At 45.7% G+C, this 21,126-nt stretch overlaps 1 long non-coding RNA gene across 1 annotated transcript; it reads left to right on the forward strand.

The window, feature by feature from the left end:
- Window positions 1–2,277: 2,277 nt before the first annotated feature.
- On the forward strand, window positions 2,278–20,890 carry LOC145403212 (uncharacterized). The gene is made up of 3 exons (XR_013897947.1): window positions 2,278–2,393; window positions 15,038–15,103; window positions 19,972–20,890. It is a non-coding gene; the product is annotated as an uncharacterized LOC145403212 (long non-coding RNA).
- The last annotated feature ends 236 nt before the right edge of the window (window positions 20,891–21,126 follow it).

Raw genomic sequence — 21,126 nt, forward strand, 5'->3', positions numbered from 1 at the left:
TTTTCATGTATGCTGATGTGTTCTGGATTTGACTCCAATTTGGGGCATGGATACACCATGCACCGTCTTAAAATATGAACCAGAGCGTCTCTTCTGGTCCAACCCCATGCCATTACTGACAAGTTGTACTGAACTCTCACTCGTTTCGGCTTCAGCATGCTAGCATGATCTCGTGTTAGTTACCCAGTGACAGCTGTCCACGCTGCTCGGTCTCTGGTAGCTTCCCCTTCGTTGCCTCCCTATTCAGCCCATTATCCATGAGGTCACACAGTGGCCATGTCTCGGGGTCTTTTTGGTCTGCCTCTTGCAACCGTGCCCTCGACTTTCATCTTTCCCATTTTATCCTCACAACATTCCCAAACCATCTTGGTCTACTCTTCTTCATTGCAACGCTAGTACAGTACATTAAAGTCCCATCCTTCCTCAACTCTTCAGTCACAATCACCCGGGTAGTTGTATTTACTGGGAGGGGCAGTGCTTTCCTGTAATCCTAGCAGGGCTGTGATCTATCAAGGTCTGGCTTGGGGGAATTGATCCCCTTCAGTCACGATCCTAACACCCCCCCCCCCCTCCCCCGACCTCATTCAAGGTTGCACAAAACATCCATTTGTTCATTATCATTTCTGTACTTTTGAACGTACGAATATCCCCTTACTCTACTGCTCAGGTCTCACTGTAATCGCGTCGCGCGACTGAGGTTGTTACCATGCCCTGGCAACCTGCCATCCAAAAGTGCGTCTGATTCCATGTATCATATGAGTCGCATGTGATGCGTGTATAATATGTTCGTGTAAAATAATATTCACATATAATATATACGTGCATAATAATATGATTCGTGCATAACATGATACAAAATCGGACGCACTTTTGAATGGTAGGTTGCCAGGATACGATAATGACCTCAGAGTCGTGCGCCGCGACTATAGTGCACTGCATTACCTTGCTAACATTCTGCATACAATGACCACTTGTCACGGAGGAAGAGCCCTGTCAGTGTCAGGAGAGGAAACCGTTTTGTCCACTCCGTATCCCTGGTCTCAGAACTAGTCTAAACTATTAAGGACAAAAAATATTAATTTTTTTTTTTTTTTTTGCCTATCGACCATTGAAGCCGGAGCCTCTGGTCATTAAGGCAGATATATATATGTATATATATTGACACATATATACATATATATACAAACATATATATATACATACATACACACATCCATGCATATGAACATACAACTGTCATGCACACGTACATATATATATAATAATTTTTATTTTATTTTTTTGTATTATTTTTATTATATTTATTTTTTATATTTTTAACCTTATATTACTTATAAACAAAATACCTAATTTAAAGACCCTAAAACTAACCACCTAACAGACAAATCGCTAACCTATACTAAATCCTAAGAGACAAATAACTAGGCCTACACTAATATTCAAAAAGCCTCGACCAAGAGAACACCATCGACTGCAGATATGTAATGCCTTTCTACATTACATACCTGCACTCATCACCTGATGACTGTCAGTCGAGGCACAACCTAATATAGGGGACATCAATATATGAAAGGGAACCAGACGAGTCAGGAACATTTCCATATACGTCAGCTGTCGTCCCTAATTAGGATAAGCAAGATAATATAATGTATTTACATAATTTGTACAAAAATTGAAGAACCTCGCCCAGCAGACTACCATCGACTGCAAGTGCCCAATACCTTCCTATATTGCACACTTGCACTCATCAGCTGGTGACTGTCAGGCGAGGAACTTGGCTTAATGTAGGGGACATCTATATTAGAAATAGATCGGTGGGAGGAGGAACTATTTAAAATATGTCAACTGTCAACCCTAATTAATATTACAATATATACATATTTACTGTTCATAAAAACCATAACCACACAGTAAAAAAGTCACATCACTGATCAGTCCGGTCTCTCTCAAGAAAGCCATCAATTTATCAGTCATAACAATGTCCCCATCACCCAGGATAGTGGAAAGGGTGAAGGGGACGTCTGCTGCGCCGCAGTAATTTATAAGTGAAGCGCGTTCACGAATAAATCGCCGACAGCGCAGGATGATATGACTGATAGATAACACTGCATTACAGATGTCACAGTGCGGTGGGAAGCGTCTTTTCATGTATGGTTTTATGTGGGTTAAAATGGTGGCATTAAGCCGTAGCCGTGCCAACACTTTTTATTCTAGGCGACTGGGACGGTTGGCAGTGTCCCAGTCGCCCAGGTACGGCTTACAAGTTGGAATATTTAGTCTGGTCCACTGACCTTGCCACAGAAGATTTATTGATTTCTTTCCGAGAGACAGACTCGACCGTAGATCACGAGGAACGTCCCAAGTCTCCTCGAGCTCCACAGCCGACTTTGCAAGTAAGTCAGCCTGCTCATTGCCGTAGATACGACAATGACCAGGCACCCAGATCAGCGTGAATGACTTGTTGCATGAATGCAACTTATTAACGATGCGGCCCTGGATCTCATGAGAGTCCGTAGTGCAAGATGCAATTGCCTGACGGGCTGATTTTGAATCTGAAAATATGACAAATGAATCATGCCTAGAATTGAGAGCATAGTCTATGGCTTTGTCAATAGCAAAAAGTTCTGAAGTAAACACAGATGTATGAGTCGGCAACCGATACCTGAGGGCACATTCAGTCGACCACACACTTGCACCCACACATTCACTCGACTTGGAGCCGTCGGTGTACAATTGATGGGACCCCAAGTGACGAACAATGATGTTACGAAACAAGTGGTGGACCTCCGCCTCCGGCGCCTTGGCCTTTGGTGCTGGGAGCCATGTGACATCGACTGTAAAGCCGGGTGGCTCCCAAGGCGCTATATTTTTAAGCACCAACTTGTCACAGTCACTGGGGTCCACATCAAGCTCCTGAGTCAGTAAGTGGAGGCGAGCGGCAAGTGGCCGACGCACCCCCCGCAGAAGGTGGTGGTATTGACGCAGGGGGGTACAGGCCACATTGCCGATATTACTTTTCCTTAATGTCCTTATGCCATAGGACAAGGCCAGGTGGTCACGGCGAATACGGAGGGGAGGCGCAGTCGCCTCCACTTCAATACGAGTCACACGGGTACACCGGACGGCTCCAAGACACATTCGCAAACATTTATTCTGTAACATATCCAATCCTTTCAGAGTGGCATCGGATGCCGAGCCATACACCTGTGCGCCATAGACTAGCTTCGATCGAATAAGGGACTTATACACCATTAATAAAGATTTTCTGTCGGCACCCCAGGTAGTACCCGCTAGGTACTTGAGGACATTTAACGGTTTATCACAACGAGCAAGCAAAGTATTACGTGAAGTTTAAAATTCATTCTACGATCAAAATGTATTCCCAAAAATTTTACAGAATTTTGAAAAGGTACCGCCTGATTATCCAAAGTTAAGCACAAATTAGGTACGTTACGATTAGTGAAAACTATAGCGGCACACTTACGTACGGAAAACTTAAATCCCCACTGCAAGGCCCATTGGTGGACGGAGTCAAGGGCTGCTTGAATCCGCCCAGCCGAAAATTGTGCATTACGGGAAGAGTGCCATATTGCACAATCGTCAGCGTAGAGCGAGTATTTAAGATTCCTCGGGATGGGAGCTGATGACAGAATATCATTGATCATAATACTAAATAAAGTAGGACTAAGCACACTTCCCTGTGGCACCCCGTTTTCCTGGATAAATATATCCGATGTTACGTTACGGGGTAATTTGACAGAGAAAGTTCTGTCCCTTAAGAAATTTGAAATAAAAACAGGTAAATTTCCTCTTAAACCATAAGCATAGAGCTTCATTAGTATACCGTGTCGCCAGGTCATGTCATAGGCTTTATGGATGTCCAAGAACACCCCTATCATGAATTCTTTATTGGCAAATGCCTCTGCAGTACAATGCTCCAAATTCATTAAATGATCTAGTGAACTTCTGTATTTACGGAAGCCACATGTTGATCATTTAACAAATTCTTCGACTCTAAAACAAAAAGAAGCCTATTGTTAACCATACGTTCCATGACCTTACATAGACAAGAAGTCAACACAATAGGACGAAATGAAGTGGGATTCATAAGACGACCAGCCTCTTTGGGTATCGGTATGACGTGCGCAAAGTGCCATGAGTTTGGGAACGTTCGAGACGCCCAAATCTCATTGTACAATGCTAACATCTTAATCAGGTTGTCCTGATTAAGATGCTGGATCATACCGTACGTGATGGTGTCTGGTCCAGGGCTGGTGTCTTTACAGGATTTAAGGGCAAGGAGCAGTTCATCTAGCGTAAACTCTTGGTTGTACGGGGAGTTTACGTCTTCTGTGGCAAAGTCTAATATCTGTAGCTCAGCCGTGCGTTTATGATGTTGGAAACGCGGGTCATAATTGGCTGAGCTACTTACATGAGAAAAACTCCTGGCGAGGATGTTAGCAATGTCCACGGGCTCGTCATAGATGTTATTATTAACCTGAAGGGTGGTGACTGGGAAATATGGGCCTTTATTATTTAATATTCTTATGGTGGACCAGACTTTACGTAATGGTGTTGTACGAGTCACCGTGGACACAAAGGACCGCCAGGAGTCACGTTTGGCCCTTCTTATTATTCTCCTTGCCTCAGCCCGTGCCTGTTTGTATGCAATAAAATTTTTCTCAGTGGGCTGACTATCAAAAATCCTGTATCTCCTATTGCGTTTTCTTAATGCTTGTCGGCAATCCGGCGTCCACCAATGTGCTCTATGCTTCGCATGAACTGTAGAAGTCTTGGGAATAGCAGCCTCAGCTGCGTGTAATATGGATTGGGTTATATTTTCGACCTTAACATCTATGGTCTCCCCAGATATATCTAAATTGGCGATCCTTGAGAAGGATCCTCAATCTGCTTTCTTATAGTTCAATTTTGGAGGTGGAGGGTCTGAAATGATGTCGCGTGTATAAGAAAGACAGATGGGTAAATGATCACTTCCCAAGGAGTCGTCGTAAGGGTCCCATGAGAGATCTTGATGTATACCAGGGGAGGCCAAAGATAAGTCAATGGCCGAAAAGTTACCAGTACGATCATCTACACGAGTCGCTCTACCATCGTTCAGAAGACAGAGGTTGGACTGTAGTATTAGGTCGGCTACTTGCTCCCCACGACCATCGATCCTCAAGCTACCCCATTGATAGTGATGGGCGTTAAAGTCGCCCAACACTAACTTATTGCCAGGTAGATGTTCAACTAGTGAATTTAAAGCATCACTATCAATGGGGCCGTGTGGAGGACAGTACAGAGAGCAAATAGACAGATACGTGTTATTAAATTTTACTCTGCACGCGACAGCTTCCAGAGTAGAATTTAGAATCACTTCCGATTGTGGGTGTGATTTGTGTGTGTATATGGCAACTCCGTGACCTTCATATCTTCTATACGAGTGATAGTGTTTGAACTGTGGAGGATCAGGATGATCCTCCAGGCGCGTCTCCTGTAAACAAACAACGTCTGGCCTGTGTATTGACAGCAAGATTGCTATATTGTGTAACTTATTCCCGACACCTCTACAATTCCACTGTAATAGAGTGAATGCTGCGGTTTAAGATTTACGAGGGTGGCCAGTATGCTTAGTTTTTTTATGCCCCCCGCGTCCAGGCGAGTGGCTACCGGGGGACCTTTCCCGGTTCTTGTTCATGGAGACTTCCATATTGTCGTCAATGATAAGGCTCCCAGACTCCACCGAGGAAGAGCTATTCTTTCTCTCCCTCGTTGGACCAGGAGCGGGAAGGACATGAGGACGTGACTGCTTAGTGAGGGGGGTCAAATTAATTTTGTCAGACTTGTCAGGCTTCTGTTTTTGCCGCACTGACTGCGAAGGAGCAGCGGCAGCCTGAGAGTATGATGTAGCAACAGGGATATCCGTAAGAGAGTTGGAACGTACAGGAGGCTTAGACTGAGAGGTAGGGCGTGGGGCATGAGGAGCGAATGTAAGGTCAGTCTGTGTCTCAACGGTGCACATCACGGGACGGGACACAACCGCCGATGCATAGGAGATATTAGGCTTGGGAGTTGCATGCAACTCCTTCACCTTCTTCCTAGCATCGTAAAAGGATATGCCCTCAGTCGCTTTCACTGTGCAGACCTCTTTCTCCTCCTTCCACTTGGGACAAACCCTCGAGGAAGTGGAGTGAGCATCCTTACAGTGAAAGCAGCACTCAGTCTCGGATGTACAGTTGTCAGCAGAGTGACCCACAGCCGTGCACTTGCCACACACGATGTTGGAAGCCCGGCAAGCCTTTTCATGGTGTCCATAGAGCTGACATTTTGAACAACGAAGGGGATTCGGGATGTACGGTCTTACATTTACAATTTCATATCCTACTTTGACATTTGTAGGTAGCAAAACTTTGCCAAAAGTGAGGATAACTGTGGCTGTCTTCGTCCTTACACCTTCCTGATAACGAGTGATGAATTTGGCATCAATTACATCCTGATGAGCAAGTTCCTGTATGATTTCTTCCTCACTCATCACCATGAGATCCCTGCAAGTGATAACACCCTTGCAGGAGTTCATGGATGTTGGGATCTTGGCCTCGATATCATGGCAGTGAAACTTATGCAACTTTAGCAAGTCTTTAACTTGAGAGGAGTTGAACGTCTTAACCAGGAGGTCTCCATTTCCAAGTTTTTTTATTTGTTCCACCTCTCCCGCACAGTGGTCAATCACCTTCTTGACAATGAAGGGATTGAGTCTGGACAGGGGAGTAGAACCTAGAGCATGAAGAGTTACAAAGGTCGCGTTATTGACAGGGATGTCAAGCGGGGAACGAGTCTGGCGTCCGTCAGTCTGGGGCCGGTCAGTCACGGTAGGGATGTCGTCAGGACTACCTCCCCCCCTGAAGGGGGGGGAGGCAGTAGGGGGGTCCATCATAGCTACCACTTCCCCCGTGAAGGGGAAGTGGGAAGAGAGAGAAAAACAACCAAGGGGCAAAGTACCTGGGGAAGACCCACCTAGGCTGAGATTACCCTCTCAAACCACTCTCGGGAGGACGCGCCTGTGTGTCACTCACACCCCAGAGCGATCAGTGGGGGGTACACTCCAGAGGTGAGTAAGCGAAGGCAATCTCAGAAATTAGATATAGACACCTACTATATCTACTAAGGCCAGGGAGGAAAATGAGGTCTAGCTAACCTAACTTTATTGGAAAACGCCCTAGTGGCGGACAAAACAAAGCTAAAGCCGGTGAGGCAACCCTGCAGCTAGACGAGAGCTTAGAAACACGTCTTCACTCTTCGCAACCATCCATCAAAGTCCTATTAAGGACATCCTCAGACGAAACTTTTAAATGCGACTACCGATAACTGACTGCTATGCTAGGTGTTTTTTAGGTCGGCTTCCTGTCCTAATAACACCTAAGGTATAGCTGGGTTCCCATTCTAGACCGGAGCTTAGACAGTGTGACAGGAACAGGGCATAAAAACACAGGGCAACAACCTTACACGTATATTACCAAATTCTGTATACAGGAAGCTAGACAATTCACGAAAATCTGTCCACAGGTAAGAACGAATTGACAGGTGTATATAAGTTATAGGTCTGATCAGCTAGTCAGGTCAGGTGCGGGTAAGGGGATGGGTCTGTTATGATGTGGCAGGGGTAAACCAGTTCTGCTGTCGGGCCCTGCTGCGGATGTCACTGATTGCATTGAGCAGTTGACTCTTGTGCGGTGAGGATCTGTCCGTTCTCCCCTTTGGGGCTAAGATGCGAATGAATGTGTTTGAATGGATGAGTAAATGGGGTGTCGTCCTGTCTCGGCTACCTCCCTTTCCTTGGGGGAAGCAGCCTAGGTATATAGATAGATAGATCACGCAGGATACCGACAGTCTCGGAAGCAGATGGACAGATACTGCACTTAAGGGACGATGGGACTACACTTTGTTCTAGGGCTGCTCGTTCTTTACGGTAATTCAGTATCAGTCCCGCGTTATACACTGATAATGTCTCATCACTTTCAGTAGATTTTGGGTGCTCAGACACTGTCATTGTATCCTACATTCGGGTAGTCACTTTCACCTCGCGGGCAGAAAAGTCAGTCACTATGGGGATGGGCCAACCAAGGGGGGGGGGCACATTTGGCGGCCTAGTTTTGGCTGTGTCCCCTTAGGTGTCCTCTCGTCTAGGGGCCACGGGACTAATCGTGGGGGCGTCGTCCTCCGGGATGGGCTGTTGTTAGGCATGGTGAAGGGCCCCGCACTGGTGGGGCTTGGTACTGGGGTTGGTCCTCGTGACTGGGGCCAAAAATCCTCAGAAGGCACTCCTGCAGGCATCCATTGCAGGAAGGGCATCGCTTCACCTCTGGACTGGAGACGTCACACCCTGGGGTACTAGGGGTGGCGTGGAGAGCCCGTCTACTGCGGCTTCACTCATGCTGCTTCGCCGTCAGGGTAGGGCTGCGGCGTTCCAGGGGTATGAGTCCAACAGGCGTTGGTCTCCCTCTGGTGCTGGCTGGATGGAGTGCAGCCCCAGGATCAAGACAGGTATTCTCCACCAGTCCTTGATGGGAAGGTTGTTCTCCGGCTGCCTCAGTCTGGGGAGCCAAGGGTGGGACTTGCTCTGCCCCCAGTGGGGCGGTACGAGCAAGGGTCTCCCTCAGGTAAAGTTGAAGGTCCGGTGAGGGGCTTTTAAGGCACTCCTCCCTGATGCAGCTACCGGCTGTCCCCGAGGTCCCTTGGGCAACGGGAGGAGGGCGGCTACAGGCCGTCCCTTTCCCGTTGGTGTGGCAACTGGCCGTCACCGGGGCCCGACTTCCAGGGTCTCCCTCGGGTTGCGGAGTCACAGGGGGCGAGGGGCTTTTAAGGTACTCCTCCCTGGCAGGGTTATCAGCCATTCCCGAGGTCCTTTGGGCAACAGGAGGAGGGCAGCTACAGGCCGTTCCTTTCCCATCAGTGCAGCGACCAGCCGTCACTGGGGCCTGACTTCCAGGGTCTCCCTTGGGTTGCGGAGTCACAGGGGGCGAGGGGCTTTTAAGGCGCTCCTCCCTGGTGCGGCTACCAGCCATCACTAGGGTCATTTGGGCAACGGGAAGAGGGCAGTTGCAGGCTGTCCCTTTCCCGTCGGTGTGGCAACCGGCCGTCACTGGGGCCCAACTCCCTGATGGGACCACAGACGAAGTGAGGCTGCCAGCCGTCACTTGCCTGCGGGACCATCGCCAAAGTCCTGTATGAGGGGCGACATGTAGGTGAAGGGCGGCTACTGGCCGTCCCTTGTCTACTGGTGCAGCTGCTGGCTGTCACTGGTGTCGTGCCCCTTGAGGCAACTGCAGGAGAGAAAGTGTACCTTTCTCTCCCCGCGTGCGGCAACCAGCCATCACGGGTTCTGTAGGGGTGGGTGGGCAGCATTATGAGCGGCTGCTGGCCGTCTCTTAAGGGTGCGGCTACCGGCCATCACTGTTGCACGGCTGCAGGCCATTGCTGGCCGTCACCGGTGTCGTGCCCCTCGAGGCAACTACAGGAGAAAGAGTGTACCGTTCTCTCCCCGCGTGCGGCAACCAGCCATCATGGGTTCTGTAGGGGTGGGTGGGCAGCATTATGAGTGGCTGCTGGCCGTCTCTTAAGGGTGCAGCCACCGGCCATCACTGTTGCACGGCTGCAGGCCATTGCTTTTCATGTGCGGCTACCAGCCGTCACTGTTGCACGGCTGCAGGCCATTGCTTTTGATGTGCGGCTACTAGCCGTCACTGTTGCACGGCTACAGGCCGTTGCTTTTGATGTGCGGCTACCGGCCGTCACTGGGGTGCTGCCTGGAGCTATTTTTCTAGCTACACCCCGATCCTGAAGAAGGCTGGGTCGGTGGAAGAGTAATGCACCCGGACTGAGGTGTTCGCGCTGGGTGCATTCCGGGGAATAGGAGCGCGCGGCTATTTGGGACTTAGGTCCATATCGCACGGACGTCGCGCGCGCCCTGCTTACCCCTCCGTTGTCGCCTCCTGGGGGTGTCGTGATGCCCTCTGTTGTTGTCATTTCAGTGATCCTTTTAAGCATATGGTTTATATTTTATTCTTTTTACTATCAGATGACTTTATTCAACTAATTAGGACAGATCTCTAATAGTGAAGGAGTTAATGAAGGCTGTATAGCTACCTTTCCAGTTTGAAAATTCTCTTTAAAGCTGAACGAAATTGTCAAGTGATTGCAATAATGGAATATATATACCGTAATGCATCGTCAGAGTGAATTAATCCGTTTTACCAAATATGTTTTGTACATTCTACTGTCAGACAATTTTATTCAAGTTAGGGGTGACTTCAAATTGAAGGGAATATAAATCATCATTGTGATGGAGTTAAGAAGCAAATGAAGAATGGATGATGTGAAGAAAAAAGTGACTTTAGAAATAATGTAAGTGAAATCAGCATTCTATGATGTGCATGAGTATATGAGAGGGGAAGTGGAGCAGTGAGTGACAGGCTATAATATGGAAGAAGAGGAGGAGGAAGAGATTCGAGGGGGGCAGTGAGACGGTGAAAGAAGTTATGTAAACAGGGATGAGAAGGAAGAAGTGGCATTGAGTATAGGTATGCCACGGTAAGTTCCCCCCAGAACAGAATTGCCACGTTGTCACTGTCCTCTGCTATCGGGCTATCTGTTACGCTAATGCAAATAGGGTTTATCTGGGTTCAAAACAAGGAAATATGCAAAACACACGATACATTCTAACAGTAGCCTACATGGCGGACACACAAATTCCGAGTGGCAGGACTAAAGGATTATTACGACTCACTGTGACTACATTATTACAATAAGGTCTGGGACATACAGATGAAGTAAATGAAAAGGTCATTCAGGGATATGTCTTACTAGGGGACCTGAAGGAACCTCATCCAAAGTGTAGGGATTGCTGCGAAGTCTATACACTGAAACACAGTGGGGAGGCCTGGGAGGAGAGTTTACGTCTGTATGATCGGGTGTCCAATGTGTAATTTAAGGTAAGAGGCCAAAAGGGAGAGACTACGACTCTTAGTTTCAAAGGTAAGGAATGAGATGTCTAGCTCTTCCTATGGGTCTGGAGGGGACAGACGTTTGTGTGTCGTTCCCAACGTGGGCTATCAGGGAGGTTAGAAGGGACTTGCGAAAACCGGGACGGCAAGATGGTCCTTGTCGTCGCCGGGATCTCCTTGCCAGGTGTAGGGGGAAGGGGACTGAGGGGACATGTAAGAGGGAACTCAAGGGGTGGGGTCACTCCGGGGGTCATGGTATCTTGCAGCGGTCGACCCTGGTCAAGAACACGTCGAGGCTTCGGTGTTGAACTGCGGCGAGCCAGTTCAGTAGCAGAGGGACGTCGTGGTTGCTCTGGAACTGAACTGCGTCGAGCCAGTTCAGTTAGTAAGGCGTGGGGTCGTGACCTCTCTGGAGCTGAACTGCATATAGAGCCAGTTCAGTAGTTGACGGGAGGATGTCGTAGCCGCTCGGGAGGTGAACCGCGTGGAGCCAGTTCGGTAGGCCAGGAGGGACGGCGTGGCCGCTCCGGTACAGAACTGCGTCGAACCAGTTCAGTGGGGACGTCATGTAGGTCTTGGCTTAGCATATGCCGTGGCCGTTCACGAGCAGAACTGTGTCTAGCCACGTCTGATCAGGAATGCATTGAACCTTCCCGGGGCCAGGAGTACCGCCTCGATCTAGTACTTCTTCCTCGCATTAAAAAAAAAAAAAAAAAAAAAAAAAAATCGACTGACGAGCGCTACTCGTTTGCAGAACCTGGGGCTCTGGCTGCGACGGCGAGTAGGTTGCGGCTCGGGGCGTCCAGTGGCAGCGTGAGCGTGGTCTCTAAACCCTTCTTGCTCTGACGCTGGCATGGCAGCTATCCTGGTGTGGAGCGAAACTGCCTTAAATCCCTGACACTTTTCTGTGATGGTAGCTGGAGCGCGGACTGCCGTAGATAGCCTCGTCCTCGGCATTTCACTCACTATCCTTCCTCCAGCTCATCAAAATATAAAAATAATGTCAGTCTTGGATTAAAGTTAAATTTATAGCTGATACAGGAATAAAAGGTCCCTATGGTGTGAGCAAATAAAACTCTCTCTCTCTCTCTGAGACTGATACTCATTTTTTCTTTCACACTGTCTTATAAAATGTCCACGCCAGTTTTTTCTGTGCTTCGTGGTGTTCTTTTTTATTTTTTCCTGCCGGCTTCCGCTGGAGGGTTTGGAGGGCTGGGGAAAGCCTTCTTTGCTATTCTTATCTCATTCTAGTAGTTCAGTTCCTCTTCAAGGAGCTGCCTAGCAAGGGCCAACCGGCCTACTGCAGTTATGCTCTCATCTTATGTTCTCTCTCTCTCTCTCTCTCACACACACACACACACACACACACACACACACACAATCACTCGCACGTTTCTCTTTTGACAGCTAGTGTATCTCTCCAGATTCACTCGCACATTCATTCTCTTGACAGCTAGTTTATAACAGTCGTCACACAGTTCACACCTGTTCTTCCTCCTCCATCATAGCACAAGTGTTTGTGGACAGGTGTAGCTCTACACCTGTCGCACGGTACCATCACAGTTGTTTGCGGGTACAATGCTCTAGTTGACTGTGCTCCAAAACTCTACAGAATCAACACCTGCCCCTCTTGCTTGTTTACCCAAGATGTTGTCTTCACTTCTGCTGCTCACGGCATTCGTGGTAGGTAATTTGGATATGTAATCCTCGTCATTCTATGTTTTTCTAGCAACTTTTCTGTCTCGTTATGTTTTCTAGCATGATACTGATGCAGTCTTCGTTGATAACTTAAAAAAAAAAGATTAACAGAAGGAAAAGTATGCTGTAATATGCAAAATAATTCCTTAAGGAAGGGGCACTAGAAAGCCTAATTGGTTTCAGAGATTTCCAAACACCTCTTCCCCTGCGAAATACTGTTATGAACACATTAATACCCCCCCTGTATGTCGATGCAAAATAGGGGCAGACACGAAACCTTCATAATGTAAAAAGTGAAAAATACGATGTAAAATTATGCAAAATAATTTAATGGAGTGTTGTAAAGTTTTCCCCACCAGCAAAATTACGGCGCGGTGTTTAAATGATTATTTGATCTATAGCTACTGTACTTTCTTTGGACTTCACTTTTTTGCATATACTTGCTCCAGAACATTAAATAATCTCTATTTTAGCTTAGTACCGAGTTTGAGTCATTTTTGATATACGGTATAGAGAAGCAAGAGCGCGGCCGTGCACATCCGACCTCGACTCAATGTGTGTGTGTGTGTGTGTGTGTGTGTGACAGACTGAGGAAAACACGTACTGTACAGTAACCTATATTTTGGCACTTTCTGTCCAGAGTATTTTATTAATTTTAGGATATATTGAACCAGATGGATAACCCCTTTCTTAATTTGTTAAATTGGCCTTCATGAAATTTTCTAATAGGAGGCTCTCGTAAAGTGAGGTAAATCGTCTGGAAGCAGAAAACAATACAAACGTGAGCGTGAACAGGTCAACAACGGTCCAGTTAAGCCGTTCAGCCCGATGCGTTTTGTTTCCCAGACGGTCTTGTGTTATTCTGTTGATTGTGCTTGCATGTTATTCTTGTACACATTAACCTATCCATGGTCTCTCTCTCTCTCTCTCTCTCTCTCTCTCCCCCATCATATGTATATTTATTCATTAAAAAAAAAAAAATCATACAAATGTCTGGCCAGATACCGTGTAGGCCTATTCTTTGATTTTTTTTTGTGTAACTATTTCTTTTATTTGATCTGCGATATATTTTTGTGTTATTCAAAAACTGAAGGGTCCATATCCCCCCCTCCTTCCACTGGGGGCCCGGGGAACGTTTCCAAACAGCACCCCCTCATCCCCCCGTTAGCTACAGTACGCCACTGTATCTGTAACTTAGAAAATCAATCAATTGCCGTATGCCTGTTTTGTGTATAGAGTTGGACAACCGACGGTGGTAGTTTCTGATTCACAGTCTGCATCCACACGCTGTGATCAGGAGCGCAGCCAAGATTTTGCCATGAGGGAAGAAGCTGGAGTTATGGATGTCAATACTCTTCAAATACAGCTGTTTGGAAAGTATGGTAATAGTATGTGGATGAATAAAAAATGTACCTAGTGTTATATAATAGAGAAACAACCCAGGAAACAAGCACTGTTTGAATGAATAAATACAAAATAAAAATAAAGTACTAAATAACTACCTCCTCTCAGTTTATTCTATTAGAAGGGGGGGGGGGGAGGCTGGTCCTTTCTCCCTTGGCTGGGCCCATGATTGTAATGGGAACTTTCATAATCATTAGGTTTGCCTGGCCCAAAGATGTAATTCCTGTGTGTACAGATGCAAAAGCAAGGGTGGTTCAGTAACCAAGTATCGCATCCTCAAGTCAAGATGTGTGCATGGGGAGGGGGGGGGGGAGTATGAGAAAAAAGAGGACCTAGAACTGAAATACTTAGGCCGGGACTTCGGTATACATCTCTTGTATTTGTATAATTGAATAACCAAAGATGACTTACTTCCTGAGACAGAACACCCACGAGGTGTGGAGGGGGAGGGATCGGAGGGTAGAATCTTAACCATATCATGATAGGAACGACTTTAATATTCTGTTCCAGCCAAGGCCTATGTACTTTGCATGGACTTTGATTCATGTTACTGCCAGATTATTTTACGCAATTGGTAGTGGGTCATAGGAACCTAGGTATTAATACTGGCCCAGTATTAAGCAACAGCTCCTCTCCAACTAACGCCAAATTTTATTCAGACCCGAATGTATCATAGGATCCTGAAAGTGTTAATATAAGTACCAAAAACACACTTCAGGCATCTTAAAGGAAGTAATTTGATCAACTGACAATTGGTGTACATAAACAATAACAGGAGAGTTAGAGAAAGCTCATACACGTTTGCCGTATAAATTTCAAAATTACGCAATCCACTGTTTACATGTGAAAACTAACCCAATTTATAACTTAAACTAACCTGACGAAACCTAACCAAATATGACTTCCTCCACATTAACCTGTTTCGTATGGTGCAGGTGGGGCCAGTGATGGGTGGTCTACAGGAGGAGGAACTATTCATGAATCTGCAGAACGTGTTCCAGGTAAGGAATTTATATAGGAGTTGAGGACATATTCTTGCTTGCATGGGAGGCCGTAGCATCTCTTTCTTGCGATTTATTTTAGATATTCGCCTTAACCGTCTTATTATTTGGGACGACTCCAGTATTCTGCTCCAGATAACATAAGACTTTTATTCGGGTAAAAATGAGTCATAGAAGCCTGTGGGTGTAAGGCCGTCACCGCTAACCCTCTCATATTCAGTACAACTCTATTATTTTATTTTAGGTAACGCCATGCGATTTTATTCAGTTGAGTAATATGAAAGCCTGAGAGTGTTAGCTTTGTCCGGTATCGTAGTTATATCTTTACAGTATCAACAGTTCCTCACCCTGCCCTGTGGTGGGAAAGGAGGTCCGGATGATGATGATAGTATCGACAGTGTGTGCCTCTGTAGCATACAAGGAAATATTAGGGTAAACTATCAATCTATCTATCTATTGCCAGACGCCATAATCCGGTAAGAGGTGGCCATTTGACTTTGAGTTGTTTTACGGGGAGGGGCACTAACCCTCCACCAACCCATTTGCTGACACGTAGGGAGCACGTATGGTTTGGTTATGTGGTAAGCAAAATAAATCGCTAAGGAAGAAATGCTACGAAGTCTGCTTGTGCCATAAAGAACACGGTAGTTAACCCGATGGTCTTTAAACCCTTTAGTTCGACGACGTATCTTTTAGCTTACATTTACGCTATAAACACCACATGAATTTCGATCAACTTTTTTTTCTTTCACCTGACAACCTAGGCTGCTCACACAACTTGAATATTAAATCGTGGTGGCATGAAATTATATGTGCCTTAATGATGAAATGGGAATAAATCTTTGTGGTTAATAATCACATCAGCAGCCTGCCGGCCTCCAATCTGACAACACTGGGCTACCAGCTGAACTGAAAGGGTAAAGTTAGGGATCGTCTGGTGAAAACAAACATACCTACTGTAGCCTGCTACAGAAAGCCAAAACCACCAGAGCAGTACAGCTTATTACACATCACCGCTCCAGTAAACTGGGGAGAGGGGGGGGGGAGATGGAGTCAAATTAACTTCATTTACAACAATGATATTTTTTCAAGTAATCTAACACTCTGAACCCGGGGACATCTTTTCTATTTTGTTTTCATTATTTCAAGTTGATTTTGTCCACCTAATGACAGACTTCGAACTGGAGGGATTTCAAAATAGCCCCGTAAAAAGAACTAACTAAACAAGCGAATAAAGCGCCTCGGACCAGGACGGATCATACGTTGACGACTAAGGAACGGACAAAGGACATTCTGAGGGTGGGGACATGGAATGTGAGACGAGTGAATGATGAAGTGAAAGAGGGAGAGATTGTTCAGGTGCCTGAGGATGCAAAAGTGGATATATGTGGATTGACTGAAACTAAATTATGGAAAGGTGAAAGGGTGAGGGAATGGGAATATGGTTTAGGTATATGTGCGGGAGTTAATGAGAATGAGAGGGCAAGAGAGGGAGTATGTCTGATGATAAGCAAGAAGTGGAAGGAGAATATAAGAGAGTATGGAACAGTGGGTGCAAGGATTGTATGGATGAGGATGAAAGTAGGTATACAAGCGTTGGCGATTGTATGTGTGTATGCTCCGACAGAGGACCGAGTGGCAAGAGTGAAAGATGAGTTTTGGGCGAGAGTAGAAGCATATATGGACAAATTTGAGAGAAGCGAGAGAGTGCTTTTGATTGGAGACATGAATGGCAAAGTTGGGAATATACGAGTGGTTGGTCGGTGGGGTGTGGCAGCTGAAGTAGATGGGAATGGTAATGCTTTGGTGGACATCTGTGCTGGTAAGGGGTTGACAATAGCCAACAACTACTTTCGGCATAAGATGATCCACCGGTATACATGAAGAGTAATGAGGAGGATGGATGGTGAACTTGTTGAACGAAAGGCAATGATAGACTACGTGTGTGTGGATGAGCGAATGAGAAGACAAGTGTCGGATGCAAGAGTGTGGAGAAGGTGGGGGGATGGAGTCTCGGACCATCACTTAGTGATGGCCAAGATAAAGCTGTAAAGAAAATGGTTAAGGAGACGAAGAGGAAGACAGGAGGAAACAACTCCTGTGAGAGGAGTGGAGAATTTGCAAGATAGTGAGAAAATGGCAGAGTATAAGAGTATAGTGGAAGAAAGATTGGGAAGGTATGAGCTAGAGCAGATGGAAGGGGTGGAAGACCTATGTAAGATATTCACGGAAGAGATAGGCGCAGCATGTGAGGTGGTTTGTGGAATGAGGAGATGCAAGGGTGTGCAAGGGACAGCATGGTGGAATGATGAGGTGAAACAAGCTGTGGAACAAAAGAAGAAGGCATATAGTGAATGGTTAGCGAGTAGAGGTAGGGGAGAAGATGAGAGAGAGAAGAGAGCGGTATATGTGAACAGAAGAAGGGAGGTGAAGAGACTGGTGAAGGAGAGTAAGAAGAAAGTGGATGAAGAGTTTGGGAGGAATCAGAGTGTGAAATGGAGGGAGAGTAAGAAATTGTTTTGGAAGGAGGTAAAGAAAGTAAGGCAGTGTGAAAGGGGATATAGTAGGGGAGTGAAAGATAGGAATAATAGATTGTTGGTGGAGAAGAGAGAGAAATTGAGGAGATGGAAGGAGCACTTTGAGGATTTGTTGAATGTAGAGAGTGAGAGCAATGCGAGTAAAAGTGGTTGGGGAATGGCTGGGAGTAGAAGAGATGAGAGGAGGGAGGAAGAGATCAGTAGGGCGGAAATAGTGGAAGCAATGAAGAAGAGCAAGATGGGAAAGGCCCCAGGAATTGATGGGGTGTGTGGTGAAATGCTGAGGTATGGGGGTGAGATTGTTGTGGAGTGGATATGGAAGTTGTGTAGATTGGCCTGGGAAGAGGGAAGGGTTCCAGAGGACTGGAAATCAGGTATAATTGTTCCTTTATACAAAGGAAAAGGGGAGAGAGAAGTATGTGGTAACCATAGGGGTATTTGCATTCTTGGTGTGACTGGTAAAATATATGGTAGAATACTCATTGATAGGGTTAGGCATATGACAGAGGAGCTAGTTGGAGAAGAACATGGGGGATTTAGGAAGGGAAAAGGGTGTGTAGATCAGATATTTGTTCTAAGATGTTTAGTGGAGAAGTATCTAGAGAAGGGAAAGAAAGTGTATGCTGCTTTCATGGACTTGGACAAAGCTTATGACAGAATAGATAGGCAAGGTATGTGGAAGGTATTAAGAATATATGGGGTGGAGAGGAAATTGTTGAATGCTGTGAAGAGTATGTACGAAGGAGCTAGGGCTACGGTGCGAGTGGATGGTGAGCTGAGTGAGTTCTTTGATCTCAATGTGGGACTGAAACAGGGTTGTGTGATGTCTCCATGGCTGTTTAATTTATACATGGATGGGGTTGTAAAGGAGGTGGAAGGTAGGGCAGTGGATGTGGGGGTGGCTCTAATGAATGAGGGTGAGATTTGGAAGATTCCGGTGTTGCTGTTTGCTGATGATACAGTATTGCTGAATGAAGATGAATTGGAGTTGCAAGGTTTGGTGAATGAATTTGGGACAGTGTGTAGGGGGAGGAAGCTGAAAGTTAATGTAAACAAAGGTAAAGTTATGGTGTTTGAGAGGAATGTAGTCACAGAATGTACAGTGAGGTTGGATGGTGAGAATATGGAGAATGTGAGTGCATTCAAGTACTTGGGTAGTGTGATGAGTAAGGATGGAACTTTGGGGGATGAAGTACGTGAAAGGGTACGGCAGGGAAGGAAGGTTGTTGGTTCACTGAAAGCAGTGATGAGAAATAGGGAGGTGAGTATGGAAGTTAAGAAGTCACTGCATGGCAGTATTGTGATCCCTACCCTGACGTATGGAAGCGAGGCATGGACCTTGCAAGAGGGGAACAAGTCAAGAGTGAGAGCAGTGGAAATGAGTTACTTGAAAGGAGCATATGGAGTGACATGGAGGGACAGGTTGACGAATGAAGAAGTGAAGGAACGTTGTGGGGTGGATGTGGATGTGATTGAGAAGATTAGGAGAAATACACTGAGGTGGTTTGGACATGTGGAGAGAATGGAGAATGAAAAACTTTCTAAGAGGGTGTATGTACGTGAGGTGGAGGGAGGGAGAGGGAGGGGTAGACCAAGGATGAGGTGGTGGGATGGAGTTGAGAAGTATATGAGGGAGGGGGGGGTGAGTTGGGGGGAGGGTAGTCAAATGGTGGGTGACAGAGCGACTTGGAGGCGTTTTGTCTGCGGCCACCCTTTGCGGGATTAGGGCGTCGGGCTATAGATAAATAGATAGATAGACTTAACAGACCATCAGAACAAAAGATAATTCCAGCCGTTATAAAGGTTTATCCCACGCCTACTACTGGACTGACCTAGGCTGAATAAAAGTATCTGGCTGCTGCGAGAATAAACTATACTGGACGTCACTCAGCAAATATAAGTAAATAGAAAACTAAAAATGCTTGAAAATAAACTTAAAAAAAAAAATACAAAAATGAATATAAATAAAGCACGAATTCGGAACTCGAGCGCATGCCTCCGCCAACGTCTAGGTTACACCAGACAACTCATATCAAAATTTAATACATTTTCTTGACCCATTTTTACTGACATTCATCAATAACTTCTTTAGATATTTGGTGGAAAAAAAGAAAAAAGTCCTGAACTCAGATCACTACCAAATTTTGATCAACTCTTTCTGCACCCAACCCATCCCTAAAAATTTCGCTGAAATCCATTAATAACTTTGAGATATCTTGTGGACAAACAAACAGTGGTGAATACATAACCTTCTCCAGCTCCGGTGGCGGAGTTAATAATCATAAAATAACATTTAAAAAGACAAATTACAACAATATTACACTACCTCAGAAACTGCTGGAGCCAGGGCCACGACTCAACATCGTCGTCGAACAGGAAGTACGCGTTCAGGTCAGCAAGTGTTGCGCCAAGAACCCCAACATATATGGCTGCTGCTCTCAGTTTGTGTGCTGCAGCCTCGACCTCGAATGCTGCAACACGAAGGGGCCACAGTGAAGTGGAGAACTGAAGGGAGGAGGCTTGTGTTCGTATGCTGCCGACGTAGGAGGATTCGTAGCACCCCGTCTAAGTTACTTAGTTCGAATACAGCACCGTAATACTGTCTTATGTGGCATTCATCCCTGGCTCACACGTTGGAACCTTGTAGCCTGGCCCTGGGTCCCTAAGGTCCTGATAAAAAAAAAAAAAAATGAGTGATGGATGGTTTGGTATTGAAATCTTGGTATCACAGACACAGACTGCATAAACAGAAACTGTATAAAACTACGGGATGGTATTCTCGTTGAGTTAGGGATAGGGAACTTGCCACCATCTCTTCCTTACAAGCTGCCTGCATGTGGTATGTTGTTGATATCCCCTCGTGAGCTATTTATGCAGTCTAGAATGTAGGTGATAAAAAATATAAATAGCATAAAAATATTATTAGTGCAATATTCGGGATAAATCGCTATGGGGAAGGTGCTAGAATTCTTCCTAAGTTTGCAAGAAGGGACTACGAGTGGGCCTCACACTATGGATGCATATTACAAAAAAAAAATAAATAAATAAATAAAAAAAACTATAGAAAATATCTCCTGAATGGAATCAATGCACACTTCATTTAAATTATATCTAAGATTATTGTGAGGCACATTTAATTCTCGTTTAATACTGCTTCACTTATAATTCTTTCATTACTGAATTACTGAAGGATAAACATCTACTCTCCACCTACAGCTTTTTGTGATTCATGATAAAGTTGCTTAAAATCAGAAATGTATTTCTTTTTACCCCTTAATCATGATTTAAATAAAGTAGCATTTTACCTGAACTCATCATCTACACAACTCTTTGCACGCTTCTTTGTAACACCCTCGCTCGCAAAGTGAGAGGATAGCAAAGATCAAAGAGCTTCCTTCTTTGCTCTCCTTGTCTTATTCTAGTAGTTTAATTACTCTTGTAGGAGCTGGCTAGCATAGGCCAACTGGCTACTGCACTTATCCTCTC

Source organism: Coenobita brevimanus, chromosome 60, assembly GCF_032717465.1.
Source record: "Coenobita brevimanus isolate Jiangsu-jjx chromosome 60, ASM3271746v2, whole genome shotgun sequence".
Classification (NCBI taxonomy): Eukaryota; Metazoa; Arthropoda; class Malacostraca; order Decapoda; family Coenobitidae; genus Coenobita; species Coenobita brevimanus.